Here is a 22,059-nt window from a genome sequence, read left to right as displayed (position 1 = left end):
TTGCAGACATCATCATCATCATCATCACTGTCACCATTGGGCTCCCAATCTAAACTGCCCAACAGTATGTCTTTGGAAAGTGGGAGAAAACCCACACAAACACGGGGAGAACATACAAACTCCTTGCAGATGTTGTCCTTGGTGGGAATCCAGGGGAGCAAAGCTGCAGCGCCAGCCCCTGAGCCACCATGCTGCTCCCCATATGCTCCATTTCATCATTTACCCCATACTCCTCCACTGATTGTATACCACATATGCCTCCTTTTATTGTTTACCCCATTTTCCCCTTTTCATTATTTACCCTAGATGCCCCCTTCTGTAGAATACCCCATATGCCCTCTTTCATTGTTTAACCTCTATACCCCCTTCTCTAGAATACCCAATATGCCCTCTTTCAATGTTTAACCTCTATACCCCCTTCTGTAGAATACCCATTATGCCCCCTTTCATTGTTTACCATTTATGCCCCCTTCTGTAGAATACCACATATGCCCCCTTCTGTAGAATACCCCATATGCCCTCTTTCATTGTTTACTCTATATGCCCCTTCTCTAGAATCCCCCATATCTCCCTTTCATTGTTTACCATTTATGCCCCCTTCTGTAAAATGCCCCATATACCCCCTTTCACTGTTTACCCTATATGCCCCTTCCTGTAGAATACCACATATTCCCCTTTCTGTAGAATATCCCATATGCCTCCTACTGTAGAATGCCCCATATGTCCCCTTTCATTGTTTACCCTGTATGCCCCTTTCTGTAGTATACCCCATATGCCCCCTTCTGTAGAATGCCCCATATGCCTTCTTTAATTGTTTACCCTATATACCCCTTTCTGTAGTATACACCATATGCCCCTTCTGTAGAATACCCCATATGCCCCCTTTCATTGTTTACCCCATATGCCTTCTTCTGTAGAAAGCCCCATATGTCTCCTTTAAGTGTTTATCCCATATGCCCCCTTTCATTTACCCTATATACCCCTTCTGTTGAATACTCCATATGCCCCCTTCTGTAGAATACCCCATATGTCCCCTTTCATTGTTTACCCAGTATGCCCCCTTCTGTAAAATACCCCATATGCCCCCTTTCATTGATTACCCCATATGCACCTCCTGTAGAATACCCTATATGCCCCCTTTCATTATTTACACCCTGTACATTATTGTCTGCCCCAAGTGCCGTCTTCAATATCTGCCTCTAGATGCCACAGTAGTGTCCCGACCAAGTCTTTGCCCCATGATTGTCTTCATTGCTCACTGCTATTGTCCCCTTCATTGTCTGCCCCCCAAGTTCCCTTCAGTATCTACGTACATATTCTTCAATATCTGCCCCTAAGTAAACGTTTTGTGGCAACGTTAAGTGCCAGATGTCCCAATTTTGCCGAGATAGTCCTGCCAACAGACCAAAAATAGCCAGGATTTAGCAATTTCCTGCCTATTAGGGGATATTTTGGGTGAGTTTCTGGAACCAGGGTTTAAATGTCCCGAATTGCCCAATTACATTTTTCCTTGGTTTCCCAGGGTGACTCTTCAGAATCTGCATCTGTAATCCGCCTGACATTGCCCCAGGTGCACCAAAAATTTTGCTTCCATCCAAGTGAAATGTTTTTGCAATTTTCCCTTAAATAAAAAAAAATTACAATTTACAAATTTTCATTCAGTGATCTAATCGAATGTGCCCGGGGTCGGACTGGGCCACCGGAGAACCGGAAGATTTTTCGGTGGGCCCAGGCCCTGACACCTGCTAGCATACAGGGCCAGCTGCTGCCTATGGCCCCCGCTGCTCCAGGGGTTCCCAGCCAGTGGGGTAATAGCGGCACACCACGCAGCTGCTATGGGGCCCCCGATGCCAGCGGAGCAGCGTTTGCCGCATGCTGCAGCTAACACTGTCCGCTATCAGGGTCCGCAGACCAGGGCCCCCGCCCCCTCTCCCTCAGGGTCCCCCAGCTCACGTGGCCGCTATGGGGCCGTAAGCCAGGGGGACCCGTCGCCAGCGCCGCTCCCCCAGCACGCATTAATGGAGGAGAGAGCGTCAGATGACGCTCCCTCTCCCATCATTCCCCTCACCTCTGACACACAGTGGGAGCGCGATGACGTCACTTCATCGCATACCTGCTATGTGCGAGGCTGACGGCAGTGCAGCTCCTGACATCGGAGCCGCCGCCGGAATCAGCGTGGGAGCGAGGAGGAGAGGTGAGTATTGTGGTTTTTTTTAATAGATATCAGTGAGTCTGGGGCAGCATTATTCCCTATGGGGGGTAGCATTATACCATATGGGGGAGCTACATCATACCCCAAGGGGGGCAGCATTATACCCTATGAGGGGGGCAGCATTATACCCCAAGGGGGGCAGCATTATACCCTGTGAGGGGGGCAGCATTATACCCTATGAGGGGGGCAGCATTATACCTTTTGAGGAGGCAGCATTATTCCCTATGAGGGGGCAGCATTATCCCCTATGGGGGCAGCATGATGCCCTATGAGGGGGACAGCATTATTCCCTATAGGGGGAACATTATACCCTATGAGGGAGGCAGCATTATTCACTATGGGGCAGCATTATACCCTATGAGGGGGGCAGCATCATTCCCTATGAGGGGGGCAGCATTATTCCCTATGGGGGCAGCATTATACCCTATGAGGGGCAGCATTATACCCTATGAGGGGGGCAGCATTATACCCTATGAGGGGGGCAGCATTATTCCCTATGGGGGCAGCATTATTCCCTATGGGGGCAGCATTATTCACTATGCGGCAGCATTATACCCTATGAGGGGGCAGCATTATTCCTTAAGGGGGCAGCATTATACCCTATGAGTGGGGCAGCATTACTCCTTATGGGGAAGCATTATTCCCTATGAGGGGGGCAGCATTATTTCCTACGGAGCAGCATTATACCCTATGAGAGGGGCAGCATTATTCCCTATGGGGCAGCATTATACCCTATGAGGGGGGGGCAGCATTATTCCCTATGGGGCAGCATTATACCCTATGAGGGGGGCAGCATCATTCCCTATGAGGGGGGCAGCATTATTCCCTATGGGGGCAGCATTATACCCTATGAGGGGCAGCATTATACCCTATGAGGGGGGCAGCATTATACCCTATGAGGGGGGCAGCATTATTCCCTATGGGGGCAGCATTATTCCCTATGGGGGCAGCATTATTCACTATGCGGCAGCATTATACCCTATGAGGGGGCAGCATTATTCCTTAAGGGGGCAGCATTATACCCTATGAGTGGGGCAGCATTACTCCTTATGGGGAAGCATTATTCCCTATGAGGGGGGCAGCATTATTTCCTACGGAGCAGCATTATACCCTATGAGGGGGGCAGCATTATTCCCTATGGGGCAGCATTATACCCTATGGGGGGGGGGCAGCATTATTCCCTATGGGGCAGCATTATTCCCTATGGGGGAAGCTGCATTATACCCTATGGGGGGCAGCATTATACTCTATGAGGGTGGGCTGCATTATACCCTATGGGGGAGCTGCATTATACCCGAGGGGGCAGCGTTATACTCTAAGAGGGGGGAAGCATGATACTCTGAGGGGGCTGCATTATACTATATGAGGGGGGCTGCATTATATTCTATGGAGGGGCTGCATTATACTCTGAGGGGGCTACATTATATTCTGGGGGGCTGTATTATACTATATGAAGGGGGCTGCATTATACCCTTTGAGGGGCTACATTATATTCTATGAGGGCTGCATTATACCTTATGAGGAGGTTGCATTATATTCTATGGGAGGTACGTTATATTCTATGGAGGGCTGCATTATGTGATGGGGCTACATTATACTATATGAGGGGGCTACTTTATATACCATGAGGGGGCTGCATTGTACCCTATGAGGGGGCTATTTTATATTCTATGAGTTGGCTACTTTATATTCTATGACGGGGGCTACCCCAACCCCTGCTACATAATTAAGACGTGTACTACCTTATATTATAGCCTCTGGTGGGCCCAAGGTGCTCCAGTCCGACGCTGAATGTGCCCATGGTCCCACCCACCATACTGGAATTTGTGTTTGTATTGAGGATAGATAATCTCTTGAGTGTGACTTTAAAGTGCCCATCATCGCCAGCCGGGCAGGCACATATAACACGAGTTGGCATTGACAGCAATGCTGCGGTACTATAAATAATAATGCCGCCATGAGTGCGGAGGTTTTATTTAGAGCAGCGGGAGATAACATGTAGGATGGAGGAAATGTCAGTGTTTTATTGGGAGAAATATGCAAAGTTTTTCTGAATGCAAAATATATAACATACAATTCTATGTATCATGCAGTCAGACTGGGGTTCCCTGGGGATATGATTCATCCATCTGTACAGATCTTTATTCTTATCACTGCACACAGGATATACCGGTGTTCTGTCGGGATTTCCTTAGGACTTCTATAGAGGATCCCCACATTGTCTGTGCCAGAGGTCGTAATAGACTCATTTCTTTTGATATTAGGGTATATTTGGATTCATTATTAAAAGTAGGGTTGAGATATTGTGCTGCACGTTCATGCGATACCATATTTCGGAGCACTTGACAATCCACAACTTCCTGAAGCTGCAGGAAACATGTTACAAACTGAGCTGCTGACTATGAGAACACCACAATTAGGCTACGTTCACATTAGCGTCATGCGACGCTGCGTCGCCGACGCAACGCTCGACGGATCGAAAACGCGCGCAAAAACGCACCTTTTTTGACGCAAGCGTCTGACGGATGCGTCGTAAAACGCAGCGTTTTTGGTGCGTTTTTGGTGCGTTATACAAAAAACGCAGCGTTTTACGACGCATGCGTTGTCAAACAATGATTATATCTTTACACACAATTTAGTGTCTAGACACTAGATAACACCCTACCAATGAATAGAAGAGGGTGGGTCTAGTGTCTAGACAATCGATAATGCCACCAATGGGTAGATGAGGGTGGGTATTAATGTAATAGTGGTATATATACCCCGGCATAGATTATTTCCAACCATAGAGCATCAAGATGGATCGTTCCATGGAGAGTATCTACCTCAATTTTGAGCTGGAATTAGCCCTTGCTATTGCTTATGCTATTGCCTGTCATGAACAGAGGAAAAGAGACAAACTACGGAGAAGGAGTCGTCTGCGTTTTTGGCTACACCCTATAGTGGAAGTCCGAGAGAGTCGTGGAGCCTACCATTGTCTGTTTGGCGAATTAAATGACAACCAGGAGAAATACTTCGAGTACACCAGGATGTCACAAACCAGCTTCCGATATCTGCTGCGTCTGGTGGAAGGAGCCATTTCCAGGCAGGACACGCAGCTACGTAAATCGATTTCCCCCGAGGAACGTCTGCTGGTGACTCTACGGTACGTAATGCAATGTGAAGGATTTATATGTTCTTGCCATTTTTTCAAGTAACGTGTTTTGGTATTGTGGGGTGGGGGATTGTAATTAAGAATGAAAAATTTTTTCAAAACAATTTAATAATAACATTTATTTATTTTTCTTCTTGTCAGTTTCCTGGCTACCGGAGAGACCTTGAGATCACTGCACTTCCAGTTTCGGATTGGAGTCTCCACACTGTCTGGGATTATTGCCGACACATGCCGCGCATTGTGGGACAACCTCCGGGAGGAATTTTTACCCATCCCTACAACAGCAATATGGCAGGCCAACGCCCAAAAATTCGAACAAATGTGTTCTTTCCCTAACTGTATTGGAGCCGTGGATGGGAAGCACATTAGGATTACCAAGCCTTCAAGAAGTGGATCTCTGTTTTTTAATTATAAAAAATACTTTTCCACCGTGCTAATGGCAATTGCAGGTGCGGACTGCAGGTTTCTCGCTGTGGACATTGGAGCGTTTGGCCGTGCAAATGATTCACGGACATTTAAGGAGTCTGACATGGGCCGAAGATTGTACGATAACAATTTTAATTTCCCCCAGCCACGACCTCTTCCCAACACCGAAGGACCGGCCCTGCCATTTGTTGTGGTTGGGGATGAGGCTTTTCAAATGTGTGGCAACCTACTTAAACCGTACTCCAGTCGGGGGTTGGACCGCACAAAAAGTATTTTTAATTATAGACTGTCCAGGGCCAGAAGAACTATGGAGTGCGCCTTTGGCATCCTGGTCTCCAAATGGCGTATCTTAGGATCCGCTATAAATTTGAAAATTGAGACAGTGGATGAGGTGGTGTAGGCGTGTGTGGTTCTCCACAATTTTATTATTGATAAAGAGAGAGTCAACGTGGAACTCGATGAACCCATACAAAATCCATTGCCTGATTACCAAGATCATCCTCTGCGGACAACTGTGGAGATTGCTCATATGAGGGACCAATTTGCTGCATACTTTGTTTCAGATGTTGGGCGTGTTTCATGGCAAGATCAAATGGTTTAACCCCCTTAGCGACCGCCGATACGCCTTTTAACGGTGGCCGCTAAGGGTACTTAAACCACAGCGAAAAAGTCCATAGCGCCCCCCAGAGGCCGATTTTCTCCGGGGTCTCGGCTGCCGAGGGTAGCCGAGACCCCAGAGAACGTGATTCGGGGGGTTTTTAACCCACCCCGCATTTGCGATCGCCGGTAATTAACCGTTTACCGGCGATCGCAAAAAAAAAAAAACAAAAAAAAAACCGATCTCTTTTTAATTTCTCTGTCCTCCGATGTGATCGCACATCGGAGGACAGAGAAAAGGGGTCCCAGGAGGCCCCCCAATACTCACCTAGCTCCCCCGATGCTCCTCGTGTCTCCCGGTGGGCGCCGCCATCTTCAAAATGGCGGGCGCATGCGCAGTGCGCCCGCCGGCCGGCACCGGGAGAATCTTTGGGGTCTCGGCTGCCGGGGGTAGCCGAGACCCCAAAGAGCACGATCGGGGTCGGTATTACCGACCCCTGTTTTGCGATCGCCGGTAATTAACTGTTTACCGGCGACCGCAAAAAAAAAAAAAAAAGTAAAGTGTAATTCTCTGTCCTCTGATGTGATCGCACATCAGAGGACAGAGAAATAGGGGGATTCGGGGACCCTAGCATACTCACCTAGGTCCCTGGATCCTCTTGCTGCTCCTCCTGGCCGCCGGCAGCAGAACATGGCGGACGCATGCCCAGTGCGCCCGCCATCTGTCTCCATCTGCCGGCCGGCAGGAGAACAGCAGTTGGGGCTAAAATTAGGGGTAGGGTTAGGGGTAGGGTTAGGGTTAGGGTTAGGGGTAGGGTTAGATTAGGGGTAGGGTTAGGTTAGGGTTAGGGGTAGGGTTAGGGGTAGGGTTAGGTTAGGGGTAGGGTTAGGGGTAGGGTTAGGTTAGGGGTAGGGTTAGGGGTAGGGTTAGGTTAGGGTTAGGGGTAGGGTTAGGGGAGGGGTAGGGTTAGGGGTAGGGTTAGGTTAGGGGTAGGGTTAGGGGTAGGGTTAGGTTAGGGGTAGGGTTAGGTTAGGGGTAGGGTTAGGGGTAGGGTTAGGTTAGGGTTAGGGGTAGGGTTAGGGGTAGGGTTAGGGTTAGGTTAGGGGTAGGGTTAGGGGTAGGGTTAGGGGTAGGGTTAGGTTAGGGGTAGGGTTGGGTTAGGGGTAGGGCTAGGGTTGGGGCTAAATTTAGGGTTAGGGTTGGGGCTAAATTTAGGGTTAGGGTTGGGGCTAAACTTAGGGTTAGGCTTCTTTCACACTTACGTCGGTACGGGGCCGTCGCAATGCGTCGGCCCGACATACCGACGCACGTTGTGAAAATTGTGCACAACGTGGGCAGCAGCTGTAGTTTTTCAACACATCCGCTGCCCAATCTATGTCCTGGGGAGGAGGGGGCGGAGTTACGGCCACGCATGCGCGGTCATAAATGGCGGATGCGACGTACAAAAAAACGTTTCATTGAACTTTTTTTGTGCCGACGCTCCGCCAAAACACAACTGATCCAGTGCACGACGGACGCGACGTGTGGCCATCCGTCACGATCCGTCGGCAATACAAGTCTATGGGCAAAAAACGCATCCTGCGGGCACATTTGCAGGATCCGTTTCTTGTCCAAAACGACGGATTGCGACGGAATGCCAAACGACGCAAGTGTGAAAGTAGCCCTAGGGCTAGGGTTAGGGTTGGGGCTAAAGTTAGGGCTAGGGTTGGGGCTAAAGTTAGGGTTAGAGCTGGGATTAGGGTTAGGGTTTGGATTAGGGTTCGTATTAGGGTTAGGGTTGGCATTAGGGTTACGCTTGGGATTAGGGTTAGGTTTGGGATTAGGGTTAAGGTTAGGGTTGTGATTAGGGGTGTATTGGGATTAGGGTTAGGTTTGAGTTTAGGGTTGAGATTAGGATTAGGGGTGTGTTGGATTTAGGGTTTTGATTAGGGTTATGGTTAGGGTTGACATTAGGGTTGTTTTGGGGTAAGGGTTGTGATTATGGTTAGGGTTAGTGATTAGGATTATGGATGAGGTTGGGATTAGGGTTAGGGGTGTGTTGGGGTTAGGGTTGGAGCTAGAATTGGGGGGTTTCCACTGTTTAGGTACATCAGGGGGTCTCCAAACACGACAGCCAATTTTGCGCTCAAAAAGTCAAATGGTGCTCCCTCCCTTCTGAGCTCTGCCGTGCGCCCAAACAGTGGGTTACCCCCACATATGGGGCATCAGCGTACTTGGGATAAATTGGACAACAACTTCTGGGGTCCAATTTCTCTTGTTACCCTTGTGAAAATAAAAACTTGGGGGCTACAAAATCTTTTTTGTGAAAAAAAAAATATTTTTTATTTTCACGACTCTGCATTCTAAACTTCTGTGAAGCACTTGGGCATTCAAAGTTCTCACCACACATCTAGATAAGTTCCTTGGGGGGTCTAGTTTCCAAAATGGGGTCACTTGTGGGGGGTTACTACAGTTTAGGTACATCAGGGGCTCTGCAATCGCAACATAATGCCCACAGACCATTCTATCAAAGTCTGCATTCCAAAAAGGCGCTCCTTCCCTTCCGAGCTCTGCCGTGCGCCCAAACAGTGGTTTACCCCCACATATGGCGCATCAGCGTACTCGGGATAAATTGGACAACAACTATTGCAGTCCAATTTCTCCTGTTACCCTTGTGAAAATAAAAACTTGGGGGCTACAATATCTTTTTTGTGGAAAAAAAAATATTTTTTATTTTCACGACTCTGCATTCTAAACTTCTGTGAAGCACTTGGGCATTCAAAGTTATCACCACACATCTAGATAAGTTCCTTGGGGGGTCTAGTTTCCAAAATGGGGTCACTTGTGGAGGGTTTCTACTGGTTAGGTACATCAGGGGCTCTGCAAACGCAACATAATACCCGCAGACCATTCTATCAAAGTCTGCATTCCAAAACGGCGCTCCTTCCTTCCGAGCTCTGCCGTGCGCCCAAACAGTGGTTTACCCCCACATATGGGGTACCAGCATACTCAGGACAAATTGGACAACAACTTTTGGGGTCCAGTTTCTCTTGTTACCCTTGTGAAAATAAAAATTTGGTGGCTGAAAAATCTTTTTTGTGGAAAAAAAAAATATTTTTTATTTTCACGGCTCTGCATTATAAACTTCTGTGAAGCACTTGGGCATTCAAGGTTCTCACCACACATCTAGATAAGTTCCATGGGGGGTCTAGTTTCCAAAATGGGGTCACTTGTGGGGGATTTCTACTGTTTAGGCACATCAGGGGCTCTCCAAACACGACATGGCGTCCGATCTCAATTCCAGCCAATTCTACATTGAAAAAGTAAAACGGCACTCTTTCTCTTCCAAGCTCTGCGGTGCGCCCAAACAGTGGTTTACCCCCACATATTGGGTATCGACGTACTCAGGAGAAATTGCACAACAACTTTTGTGGTCTAATTTCTCCTGTTACCCTTGTGAAAATAAAAATTTGTGGGCAAAAAGATCATTTTTGTAGAAAAAATGCAATTTTTTTTTTTCACGGCTCTACGTTATAAACTTCTGTGAAGCACATGGGGGTTCAAAGTGCTCGCCACACATCTAGATAAGTTCCTTAAGGGGTCTAGTTTCCAAAATGGTGTCACTTGTGGGGGGTTTCCACTGTTTAGGCACATCAGGGGCTCTCCAAACGCGACATGGCGTCCAATCTCAATTCCAGCCAATTCTACATTGAAAAAGTAAAACGGCACTCCTTCTCTTCCAAGCTCTGCGGTGCGCCCTAAGAGTTGTTTACCCCCACATATTGGGTATCAGCGTACTCAGGAGAAATTGCACAACAACTTTTGTGGTCTAATTTCTCCTGTTACCCTTGTGAAAATAAGAATTTGTGGGCAAAAAGATCATTTTTGTGTAAACAAAAGCGATTTTTTATTTTCACGGCTCTACGTTATAAACGTCTGTGAAGCACTTGGGGGTTCAAAGTGCTCACCACACATCTAGATAAGTTCCTTAAGGGGTCTAGTTTCCAAAATGGTGTCACTTGTGGGGGGTGTCCACTGTTTAGGCACATCAGGGGCTCTCTAAACGTGACATGGCGTCCGATCTCAATTCCAGCCAATTCTGCATTGAAAAAGTCAAACGGCGCTCCTTCACTTCTAAGTTCTGCGGTGCACCCTAACAGTGGTTTACCCCCACATATGGGGTATTGGCGTATTCAGGAGAAATTGGATAACAAAATTTATGGTTACATTTCTGTTTTTACACTTGTGAAAATAAAAAAAATGGTTCTGAATTAAGATGTTTGCAAAAAAAAGTTAAATGTTCATTTTTTCCTTCCACATTGTTTCAGTTCCTGTGAAGCACGTAAAGGGTTAATAAACTTCTTGAATGTGGTTTTGAGAACCTTGAGGGGTGTAGTTTTTAGAATGGTGTCACACTTCATTGTTTTCTATCATATAGACCCCTCAAAATGACTTCAAATGTGATGTGGTCCCTAAAAAAAATGGTGTTGTAAAAATGAGAAATTGCTGGTCAACTTTTAACCCTTATAACTCCCTAACAAAAAAAAATTTTGTTTCCAAAATTGTGCTGATGTAAAGTAGACATGTGGGAAATGTTATTTATTAACTATTTTTTATGACATATCTCTCTGATTTAAGGGCATAAAAATACAAAGTTTGAAAACTGCAAAATTTTAAAAATTTTCGCCATATTTCCGTTTTTTTCATAAATAATCGCAAGTAATATCGAAGAAATGTTACCACTAACATGAAGTACAATATGTCACGAAAAAACAATCTCAGAATCAGCGGGATCCGTTGAAGCGTTCCAGAGTTATAACCTCATAAAGTGACAGTGGTCAGAATTGCAAAAATTGGCCTGGTCATTAAGTACCAAATTGGCTCTGTCACTAAGGGGTTAATTCAACATGTTGTTATGATGTCATGTAAACACTGTGGAGTCCATGTCATGTAACCATCCTATGTAAGGTTATTGTTATAATGTCACCCGATTGTCTAATGCGTTGTGTTTGTAAATAAAGTTCTTGTGCCTTTCCGTTTTCACAAAACAAATCTCCCATCCGTTTTTCCATAGTAATTGTAAAATCCAATTTTATTGAAAGTAATGTTTGTCCCACAAAATTTATGTGAGCACCAGTACCCAAATGGACTGTGACAAAACAAAAAAATTTTCAGCCGTGTGTACCATAGTTTTGACGTATAACATGATCGGCTCCCACCTTGTTAACCATTTTTAATACTGAAGACTATTTTCATGTGGAACCTGGCTTGACAAGGAGGGAGACGATCATGTTTGCAAAACTCTACAGAGTTAACACTATTGTACTCAGGATGCTAGAATTTGTCCAGAGTCAAATAGTGGCGACACTGTGAACATTGCTTCCACCTCACCTGACCAATATTCTTAAAGGGAACCTGTCACCTGAATTTCGTGGGACTGGTTTTGGGTCATATTGGCGGAGTTTTGGGGTGTTTGATTCACCCTTTGCTTACCCGCTGGCTGCATGCTGGCCGAAATATTGGATTGAAGTTCATTCTCTGTCCTCCATAGCACACGCCTGCACAAGGCAATCTTCCCTTGTGCAGGCATGTACTACGGAGGACAGAGAATGAACTTCAATCCAATATTGCGGCCAGCATGCAGCCAGCGGGTAAGGAAAGGGTGAATCAAACACCCCAAAACTCCGCCCATATGACCCAAAACCAGTCCCGCCAAATTCAGGTGACAGGTTCCCTTTAAGGTACATTAATAAAACTATTATCCAACGATACCGACCAGTGATACGACCGGACCGTGATCGTTGTTTATTTGTCGCGTGGTTGCTGGAGAGCTGTCACACAGCCAGCTCTCCAGCGACCAAAAAAGAGCAAGTCCCGTGTAATCTGGGTAATGTTATGAAGCGCATGGCCGCACTCACGATGTTTACCATTGTAAATGTAGTTATTAAAAATACAAAAAACCATTTTATTTCGGTGTGTGACACGTTCATCGCCGTCAGCTTTCCGTACTGTGCCAGCCCTAAACCACAGCACAGCGTTTATTATTAATTAGTCAACGGTGTGCTCTGCTTTACGGGCGGGAATCACAGTGTCAGTCATTGCGGAAAGATGACGGCGAGGGACGTGGTTGACACCTTTTTATATTTGTGGGGTATTGTTCAATTTTTATTTGAGTGTTTAAAACACTGCGCTAGTAACCCAATATTACCTATTTTAAAATAAAGACATCGCTGGATCGGTGTCTAACTCGCCGATCCAACAATGACAGCGTGGGTACCAAAAAAAAAATCCTAATCATTCGCTGACACCAAAAATCTCACAGCAGGGGCTCAATCGTTTTACGATTACAGAAAAGATAACGTTGGTTACACAAAAAAACCAACTTTATCTATACTGAAATCGTTGTGTGATGGTACATTTTAAACTTGACATATTGAGCAATGCTGGTTGTGTTTGTAACAGCTGATAGTACAATGAGCGCCAGCCCTATAAAACAATTAATGAAAAAAAATGAAAAAAATATTGTCAGACATTGCACATCAGGTGTTACAAAGACAATATTTGTGTATACGGCGCAAGGTGTGATTTGGTGCAAACTTTATTTGAGACAATAAAAACCAATTTTTAAAAAAAAAATAACTTTTTTATTTAGGGACAGGAAAAAACATAGGGAAATTTAATTAGGGGGTATCCACATCCGCAACTAAAGGTGATTGATATCCCTCACTTCTGGTGGGTGTGGAGGAGACCGAGGAGGAGGACGAGGGGGAGGAAGCAGCAGCATAGTCAATGACACTTGACGGGATGCCGACATCAATCCATGGTGGCGAGACTGACAAAGCAGGAGGTGAGGGAGGAGGAGGGACGACCAGTGTCCTTGGCTGGCTACTCCGGCTCCGGGTCGACCCAGGCTGTGAAGTTGTGCTCCTTGTAGACCCAGGCTGGGTACTGGGTGTGCTCCGTGTAGACCCAGCCTGGGTACTTGGTGTGTTCCGGGTCGACCCAGGCTGTGTTGTGGTGGTAGTTGTGGGAGCAGCCATAGCCAAGGTCGTAGTACTTGTCGTCGTCGTTGTCTTCTTTTTTTTCCTCCTCTCTCCCTCTGGGTGTGGGTCGGCTTCCCGTCTGTGCCCGTGTGCCCTTGAAGGCCTGTCTTGCTCCGACCTTTGGGGCTCTGTTCTGTGGTGGCGGTGGCGGTGGCGGTGGCCCTCGGCACGCGGAGCTCTGTGGTGGTGCTCTGCAGCAGGAGTCGGAGTCATGGCAGCCAGCGATGGTACTGCGGGCACATTTGTCGCTGACTGCAAGACCCGAGCCTGCTGCAGAGCAGTGACATATACATTGTTGCAGCCCTGCATGACCGAAATCTGGAGTTCCGGCGTAAGATGTTCAACCATCCCGTTGTGAATGGCATTAAAAAAATGTTTGGCCGGCCTCGCGAGATCCGTTTCGATGTTTTCAAGACGCCGTTCGATATTGGACATTTTATCGCACAGCGCCTTGAAACCATTCTGAAATACGGTGCTCAAATGTAAAAATTCGGTCATGACCGCCCTGTCCGAGGCCCGCTGACGCTGTCGGGAAGACCCGAAGGAAGGAGCGACAGAGGCCTCGGCCAGGGGAATATCTGATGGACCGGCTGCCGGTTCGCCAGATTGTGGTGGTGCAGACCTGCTCTCGCTGTGGGATGGCGGCGACGCTTCAGATGGCGCTTCACGAAGGACCGCTCCAGAGGGTCGGACAGTCTCGCGGGTGCTGCTGTGTGTTCTGTGAAAACATAAGGAAAGCATTAGTATACTAAATATCACATTTCACATGCGTCATTAATTAACTTTACCGCCAGGTATCCATTACCGCCATTAATATTAACCTATTTTTAATATTGACACTGCATATGCACCATCAATATTAAAAAAAATGCATTTATTTAATTCAAAATAGTCACCCATGGTTGCGGTTTGTAACGCCAGACAATTATGCTTACGTTGGAATTGCCATGACGTCACGGTCATGTGACCGAGACGTCATCACAGGTCCTGCGAGCTGAGCAACCATGGGAACATAACCTGCCTTGCAGTGGAATGTTTGCCGTGTCTATAATATTTTAATTTTTTGTGTATAACTAAATCTGGGATACACCTGGATAGCCACTATACTACTCCACTATGAAATATTGGCTGGGCATGGCCAATCTACTATCTTTCTGTGTTCTGTATACTTCAGATTTCAGGGAAATTGCTAGTCAAGCTCACCATTGTAGTAATCCCAGAAGGGAGCCGCTGTGTCAAGTGTGAGAAGACCAGAAATGAATCTAAATTCGAGGTCAACGAGGCGTGAAAAGTAAAAACAAAATACTTTATTCACTTCAATCAGAAGCAGAGGATGAAACATCTGCACAATACAATAAAAACACTATCTACGCGTTTCAGGTCTGATGTTCCCTGTCACCTGAAACGCGTAGATAGTGTCTATTGTATTGTGCTGATGTTTCATCCTCTGCTTAAGATTGAAGAGGATAAAAGTATGTATTTTTTTACTTTTCACGCCTCGGTGAACTTGCCTTTTGTTGTTCATTTCTATACTTTGTACTTGCCAAAATAAATGGCTGGGCAATAAGCTACGTGGCTGGAATGTAGTATGTGAATATGAATGTTGTAAAAACTAGGTGTGTGCATAGGTACTATACTTACTCTCTGCTTTCAAGGACCGGTCGCAAGAACTGCAGTATACGGTTATACTTGTACACCGAGGTCCTTGAAGCCGCAGCACCACTACGGGCCTGTCCCTCCTTTTTCAGGCCCCTCTTGAAACGGTCCTTCATGGAGCGCCATCTGGTCCTCAGTTTTCTAACTGTGTATAAATAAATAAAAAAATTTAAAAAAAATTAAGAGAATATATTGACAACGATTACGCAACCGTGTGCAATACCAATAGAAGACATCACAGACGGTTGTGTAATCCTGGCATGATGGGTCACAGCAGCATTTTGGAAATACTTACGAAAACTAGCTTGGACCGTGGAGGAAGCGCTGTCGAAGCCATCCCACAGCAATTGTGCCACCTCTTTCCACAGACGCCGCAATATGCCCTGGTCCGCGTGCCGGTGGTCACGGCTGTCCCACAACGGGCCCCGTTCCTCTATGGATGCCACCATGAGGTCTATGTCCAGGGGTTCATCCAGGGCCCGTTGTGAAACCTAGAAAAAATGGAAAATATTAATTTTTGCAAGATAAATAAAAGTTGTCCCTACCTCCTCCACCGCCACCTACCACACACAACACCACCCCATCCCACCACCCCCCATACCCGCAAAAACAAAAAAAATAAACCACAAAAATAAATAGGTTTGAAATAAAAACTTACTCTCCGTCCTGCAACCACAGCTTGGCCCCGTGGTCTCTGCTCCTGCTCCCTCTCTTCCTCCTGGCTCTCCTCCTCACTTGAAGAAGCCTGCAAAATAGTTTACAAAAAAGTTGAGTGACCCATCTACAAATGACAGCGAATATAGTAATAGTAGATCATGTACTCACCGGACTCCTCAGCGGTGGGGTGTGGCTGGAATCGCTGCCGCTGGCCATGACAAATGCAATTCTGAAATAAAGAACAAAATAATTGATCGTATGCTCCTATGCACAATCCAGCAATATAAAAAAAAACAAAAAAAAACTTTTCATTTAAACCACAAAGAACATTGCACTCCAACTACTAATGCTGAGCAAACAACACTGCCACATTGATTAAATTAAAGAAACAATGGCTGAGACAACCCAATGAGACAACCCAATGCCAGAGTAAACAAAAGCCTAAAGATAAGAAAACTAATCTACAACAGACCCAATGTAGTAATACCAAAAGAGTGTTTTGTTTTTTTTAAAAAGTACAGTAATGCACTGAGCAAGCAACCCAAAAAATACAATAGATTTTTGAAAGGTAAAAATTAACAAATAACACACCATACTTTACAATAAAACCGACAGGGCCGGAGACAATAAAAGGACATACAACGCCATACATCACAACCAGATATATACAACAATGTCTTTACACAACCACAGTGCAGAACATAATACACAACTTGCAATAAAAAAATTATTAAATGTAACAAGGGCGCAGAATAATTCTATACACTACCATACTTTACAATAAAACCGTCAGGGCCGGAGACTATTAAACGCCATCATATAACGCAAGAATAAAACATCACAACTGAATACAAAAAACACCACCAAACCAAAAAATGGAAACTAAAATTCTATCCTGGAAAGAACAATAATCAAGGCCGCAGACAATGAAACGCCATCCTATACAACGCCATACATCACAACCAGACTAAAAATACCACAATATCTTTAAACAGTGCAGAATATAATACACAACTTGCAAAAATAATTTTAAAACACATGTAGAAAATGCACAGAATCATTCTATACTTACATCTCTGGACAGCGGATGAGAAAACAGTTGCTCTGGTGTGTCTGGTCTGATGTAGACTGTTGTGTAGCCTGCTGCAGAAGTGACAAACAATCCAAAAATTTTCTTTATATATGGGGGATGTTTTTCTCACAGTTTGCACTGTCTAGACACTGTCTAGACACCTTTTTGTTTAATTTTATGTAACGACGCATGCGTCGTACAACGCACGCACGACGCACACACGCGACGCAAGTGCGTTGTCAATGTGTTTCAATGGAGATTTTAACGCAATGGCGACGCACGAGCGACGCAAGTGCGATGCATGTGTTTTTTGGACGCTACAAAAATGCAACATGGTAGCGTCTCCGACGCCACCCAGGTGCGGTGAAACGACGCATGCGTCGTGCGTTTTACTGAAAACGCACGACAACGCAACGCATGCGTCCCCAATGATAAATATAGGGGCGCATGACGCATGCGTTGTCGTGCGTCGGCAACGCAGCGTCGCATGACGCTAATGTGAACGTAGCCTTATAGATGCTCCCACTGTCACCGGCTGTAACACATGGAGTCCTTGCACAATGTGTGTATCTGGGGTTTGATGTTCTTAAATGCCACAATTCAGAGGTCTTAGCATTCTCCTTCAGCAGCTGGAAACATGTTACAAACTGTGCTGTTGACTATGAGTACACCACAATTATAGATTATCCCACTATCACCGGCTGTAACACATGGAGTCCTGCACACTGTGTATGTCTTGGGTTTGATGGTCTTAAATTCCACTCTTCAGAGGTCTTAGCACTCCACATTTTCCTTCAGCAGCTGTAAACATGCTACAAACTGAGCTGCTGTCTATGAGTGCACCATAATTTATAGATGCTCCCTCTGTCCTCAGCTGTAACACATGGAGTCCAGCACACTGCGTATATCTTGGGTTTGATGTTCTTATATGTCACACTTTAGAGGTCTTGGCACTACACATTCTTATTCAGCAACTGGAAACATGCTACAAACTGAGCTGCTGTCTATGAGTGCACCATAATTTATAGATGCTCCCTCTGTCCTCAGCTGTAACACATGGAGTCCGGCACACTGTGTATATCTTGGGTTTGATGTTCTTATATGTCACACTTTAGAGGTCTTGGCACTACATATTCTCATTCAGCAACTGGAAACATGCTACAAACTGAGCTGCTGTCTATGAGTGCACCATAATTTATAGATGCTCCCTCTGTCCTCAGCTGTAACACATGGAGTACTGCACACTGCGTATATCTTGGGTTTGATGTTCTTATATGTCACACTTTAGAGGTCTTGGCACTACATATTCTCATTCAGCAACTGGAAACATGCTACAAACTGAGCTGCTGTCTATGAGTGCACCATAATTTATAGATGCTCCCTCTGTCCTCAGCTGTAACACATGGAGTCCGGCACACTGCGTATATCTTGGGTTTGATGTTCTTATATGTCACACATTAGAGGTCTTAGCACTACACATTTTCCTTCAGCAGCTGTAAACATGCTACAAACTGTGCTGCTGACTATGAGAACACCTCTATTATAGATGTTCCCACTGTTATCGACTGTAACACATGGAGTCCTGCACACTGCGTATATTTTGGGTTTGATGTTCTTATATGTCACACTTTAGAGGTCTTGGCACTACACATTCTCATTCAGCAACTGGAAACATGCTACAAACTGAGCTGCTGTCTATGAGTGCACCATAATTTATATTATAGATGCTCCCTCTGTCCTCAGCTGTAACACATGGAGTCCGGCACACTGCGTATATCTTGGGTTTGATGTTCTTATATGTCACACTTTAGAGGTCTTGGCACTACACATTCTCATTCAGCAACTGGAAACATGCTACAAACTGAGCTGCTGTCTATGAGTGCACCATAATTTATAGATGCTCCCTCTGTCCTCAGCTGTAACACATGGAGTCCGGCACACTGCGTATATCTTGGGTTTGATGTTCTTATATGTCACACTTTAGAGGTCTTGGCACTACACATTCTCATTCAGCAACTGGAAACATGCTACAAACTGAGCTACTGTCTATAAGTGCACCATAATTTATAGATGCTCCCTCTGTCCTCAGCTGTAACAAATGGAGTCCGGCACACTGCGTATATCTTGGGTTTGATGTTCTTAAATACCACACTTTAGAGGTCTTGGCACTACATATTCTCATTCAGCAACTGGAAACATGCTACAAACTGAGCTGCTGTCTATGAGAACACCTCAATTATAGATAATCCCACTGTCATCGACTGTAACACATGGAGTACTGCACACTGCGTATATCTTGGGTTTGATGTTCTTATATGTCACACTTTAGAGGTCTTGGAACTACATATTCTCATTCAGCAACTGGAAACATGCTACAAACTGAGCTGCTGTCTATGAGTGCACCATAATTTATAGATGCTCCCTCTGTCCCCAGCTGTAACACATGGAGTCCGGCACACTGTGTATATCTGGGGTTTGATGGTCTTAAATACCACACATCAGAGGTCTTGGCACTCCGTATTCTCCGTCAGCAGCTGCAAACATGCTACAAACTGAGCGGCTGCCTATGAGAACATCACGATTACAGATACTTCCACTATTATAACTGTTATAACACATTGAGTGGATTTGCGGTAGATGTGTTGGCAGGAAAAACGCTGCATAAAATACACACTTTTTTTTGCACTTTTTTGTTGCGGATTTTTCCCTACTCGGTAGTATGTGTGAAATTTTCTGAACAAATTGACTTGCTGCAAATGCGGCGCAAATCTGCAAAGAAAACATAAACAACGTGTTCTGGTGTCAGGAAATCCTTCAGTTTTTGTGGCAAAAACTGCTAGTAAAAAAAACTTTTTTTTACAAAAACCCAACGTGTGCACATAGCCTAATGGTGGACTTTTGGTGGTGGTTTAGAATTTTGCTTTGAAAATGTTGTTAAGTATGATGCATGCTATATGATAGAAGTATTATTCCCCAGAAGCACCATATGGCGGTACTACGTGCGCAGTCATGTGCATGGACCCGGATACAAACATAATTATCCATAATGACATCTTTATAATTAAATAGATCACACGCTATAAAACATGGAAATATTTGCAAAATTGTGACACATCAGGCAGGTTTTTTTTAAATTCATGTACATCAGAATTTTGGTTCTGTGTCTGTTTTACGCATTTTATCACTGGTCATCATTACCCATTCTTGATCGTGGTGCATCCAGGAATCATTGTAGATAATCATCAGTGTAGTTCCTATTGATATGATGCCAGGGGAAATCTCAGCTTCTAATGAGCTGGTACGCAAAACGCTCCTATACCGCCCTACGCTGGCCGCAGTTGGCTGGGTTCCTAGGGAACCACTCTGTTGCCACGGAAACAGAACAGCTGGAAATATTTCCTGACATGATGCGGATTCCGTATGTGGAATACAGCGAGGGCACGTCCTGAACACATGCTGCCGAGCTGCAAACACAGACTCAAGCCATGTTCCAAGGGAGACGCAATAACACATTGTGCCACCACGTACTGTCCCAATATATAGCACAGACGTAACAGTACAACCAGAAAACATACTGTTGCAGAATAAATATTTTCATTTACATCTCCATTTATTCCATCCCGGTCCTCATGCATTCATATGCAAAGCCAATATGCAGTAGCAGTTGGGAAATTAAAATTCAGGCAGATGAATTTACTTCTTTTTTATATCTCTTTCCATACATATTTAAAGAGGATCTGTCAGTAGGATCAATCCTCCTAAGATGTCTAAATGGGCACGTGGGTCATAGGAAGCTGAATAAAATGACACCTTGATCTCTGCGATCCGATGTCCTATTCCAGAGAAAACGATATAGACCTATGGGCTGGACATAGATCTCCCCAAGAATCTGCCTCCAGAGATTATTGTAAATGAAATGGCCAGACGTAGATATCCCCAAGAATCTGCCTCCAGAGATTGTTGTAAATGAAATGGCCGGATGTAGATATCCCCAAGAATCTGCCTCCCAGAGATTATTGTAAATGAAATGGCCGGACGTAGATATCCCCAAGAATCTGCCTCCAGAGTTTATTGTAAATGAAATGGCCAGATGTAGATATCCCTAAGAATCTGCCTCCCAGAGATTATTGTAAATTAAAGGGCCGGACGTAGATATCCCTAAGAATCTGGCTCCCAGAGATTATTGTAAATGAAATGGCCGGACGTAGATATCCCCAAAAATCTGCCTCCAGAGTTTATTGTAAATGAAATGGCCAGATGTAGATATCCCCAAGAATCTGCCTCCAGAGATTATTGTAAATTAAAGAGCCGGACGTAGATATCCCTAAGAATCTGGCTCCCAGAGATTATTGTAAATGAAATGGCCAGATGTAGATATCCCCAAGAATCTGCCTCCCAGAGATTATTGTAAATGAAATGGCCGGACGTAGATATCCCCAAGAATCTGCCTCCAGAGATTATTGTAAATGAAATGGCCAGACGTAGATATCCCCAAGAATCTGCCTCCAGAGATTATTGTAAATGAAAGGGCCGGACGTAGATATCCCCAAAAATCTGCCTCCAGAGATTATTGTAAATGAAATGGCCGGACGTAGATATCCCCAAGAATCTGCCTCCAGAGATTATTGCAAATGAAATGGCCGGATATAGATATCCCCAAGAATCTGCCTCCAGAGATTATTGTAAATGAAAGGGCCGGACGTAGATATCCCCAAAAATCTGCCTCCAGAGATTATTGTAAATGAAAGGGCCGGATGTAGATATCCCCAAGAATCTGCCTCCCAGAGATTATTGTAAATGAAATGGCTGGACGTAGATATCCCCAAGAATCTGCCTCCAGAGATTATTGTAAATGAAATGGCCAGATGTAGATATCCCCAAGAATCTGCCTCCAGAGATTATTGTAAATGAAAGGGCCGGACGTAGATATCCCCAAAAATCAGCCTCCATAGATTATTGTAAATGAAAGGGCCGGATGTAGATATCCCCAAGAATCTGCCTCCCAGAGATTATTGTAAATGAAATGGCCGGACGTAGATATCCCCAAGAATCTGCCTCCAGAGATTATTGTAAATGAAATGGCCGGACGTAGATATACCCAAGAATCTGCTTCCAGAGATTATTGTAAATGAAATGGCCAGACATAGATATCCCCAAGAATCTGCCTCCCAGAAATTATTGTAAATGAAAGGGCCGGACGTAGATATCCTCAAGAATCTGCCTCCAGAGATTATTGTAAATGAAAGGGCCAGACGTAGATAT

This window comes from Ranitomeya imitator, chromosome 10 (genome assembly GCF_032444005.1).
Source record: "Ranitomeya imitator isolate aRanImi1 chromosome 10, aRanImi1.pri, whole genome shotgun sequence".
Lineage (NCBI taxonomy): Eukaryota > Metazoa > Chordata > Amphibia > Anura > Dendrobatidae > Ranitomeya > Ranitomeya imitator.
This window is presented reverse-complemented; position numbering follows the sequence as displayed.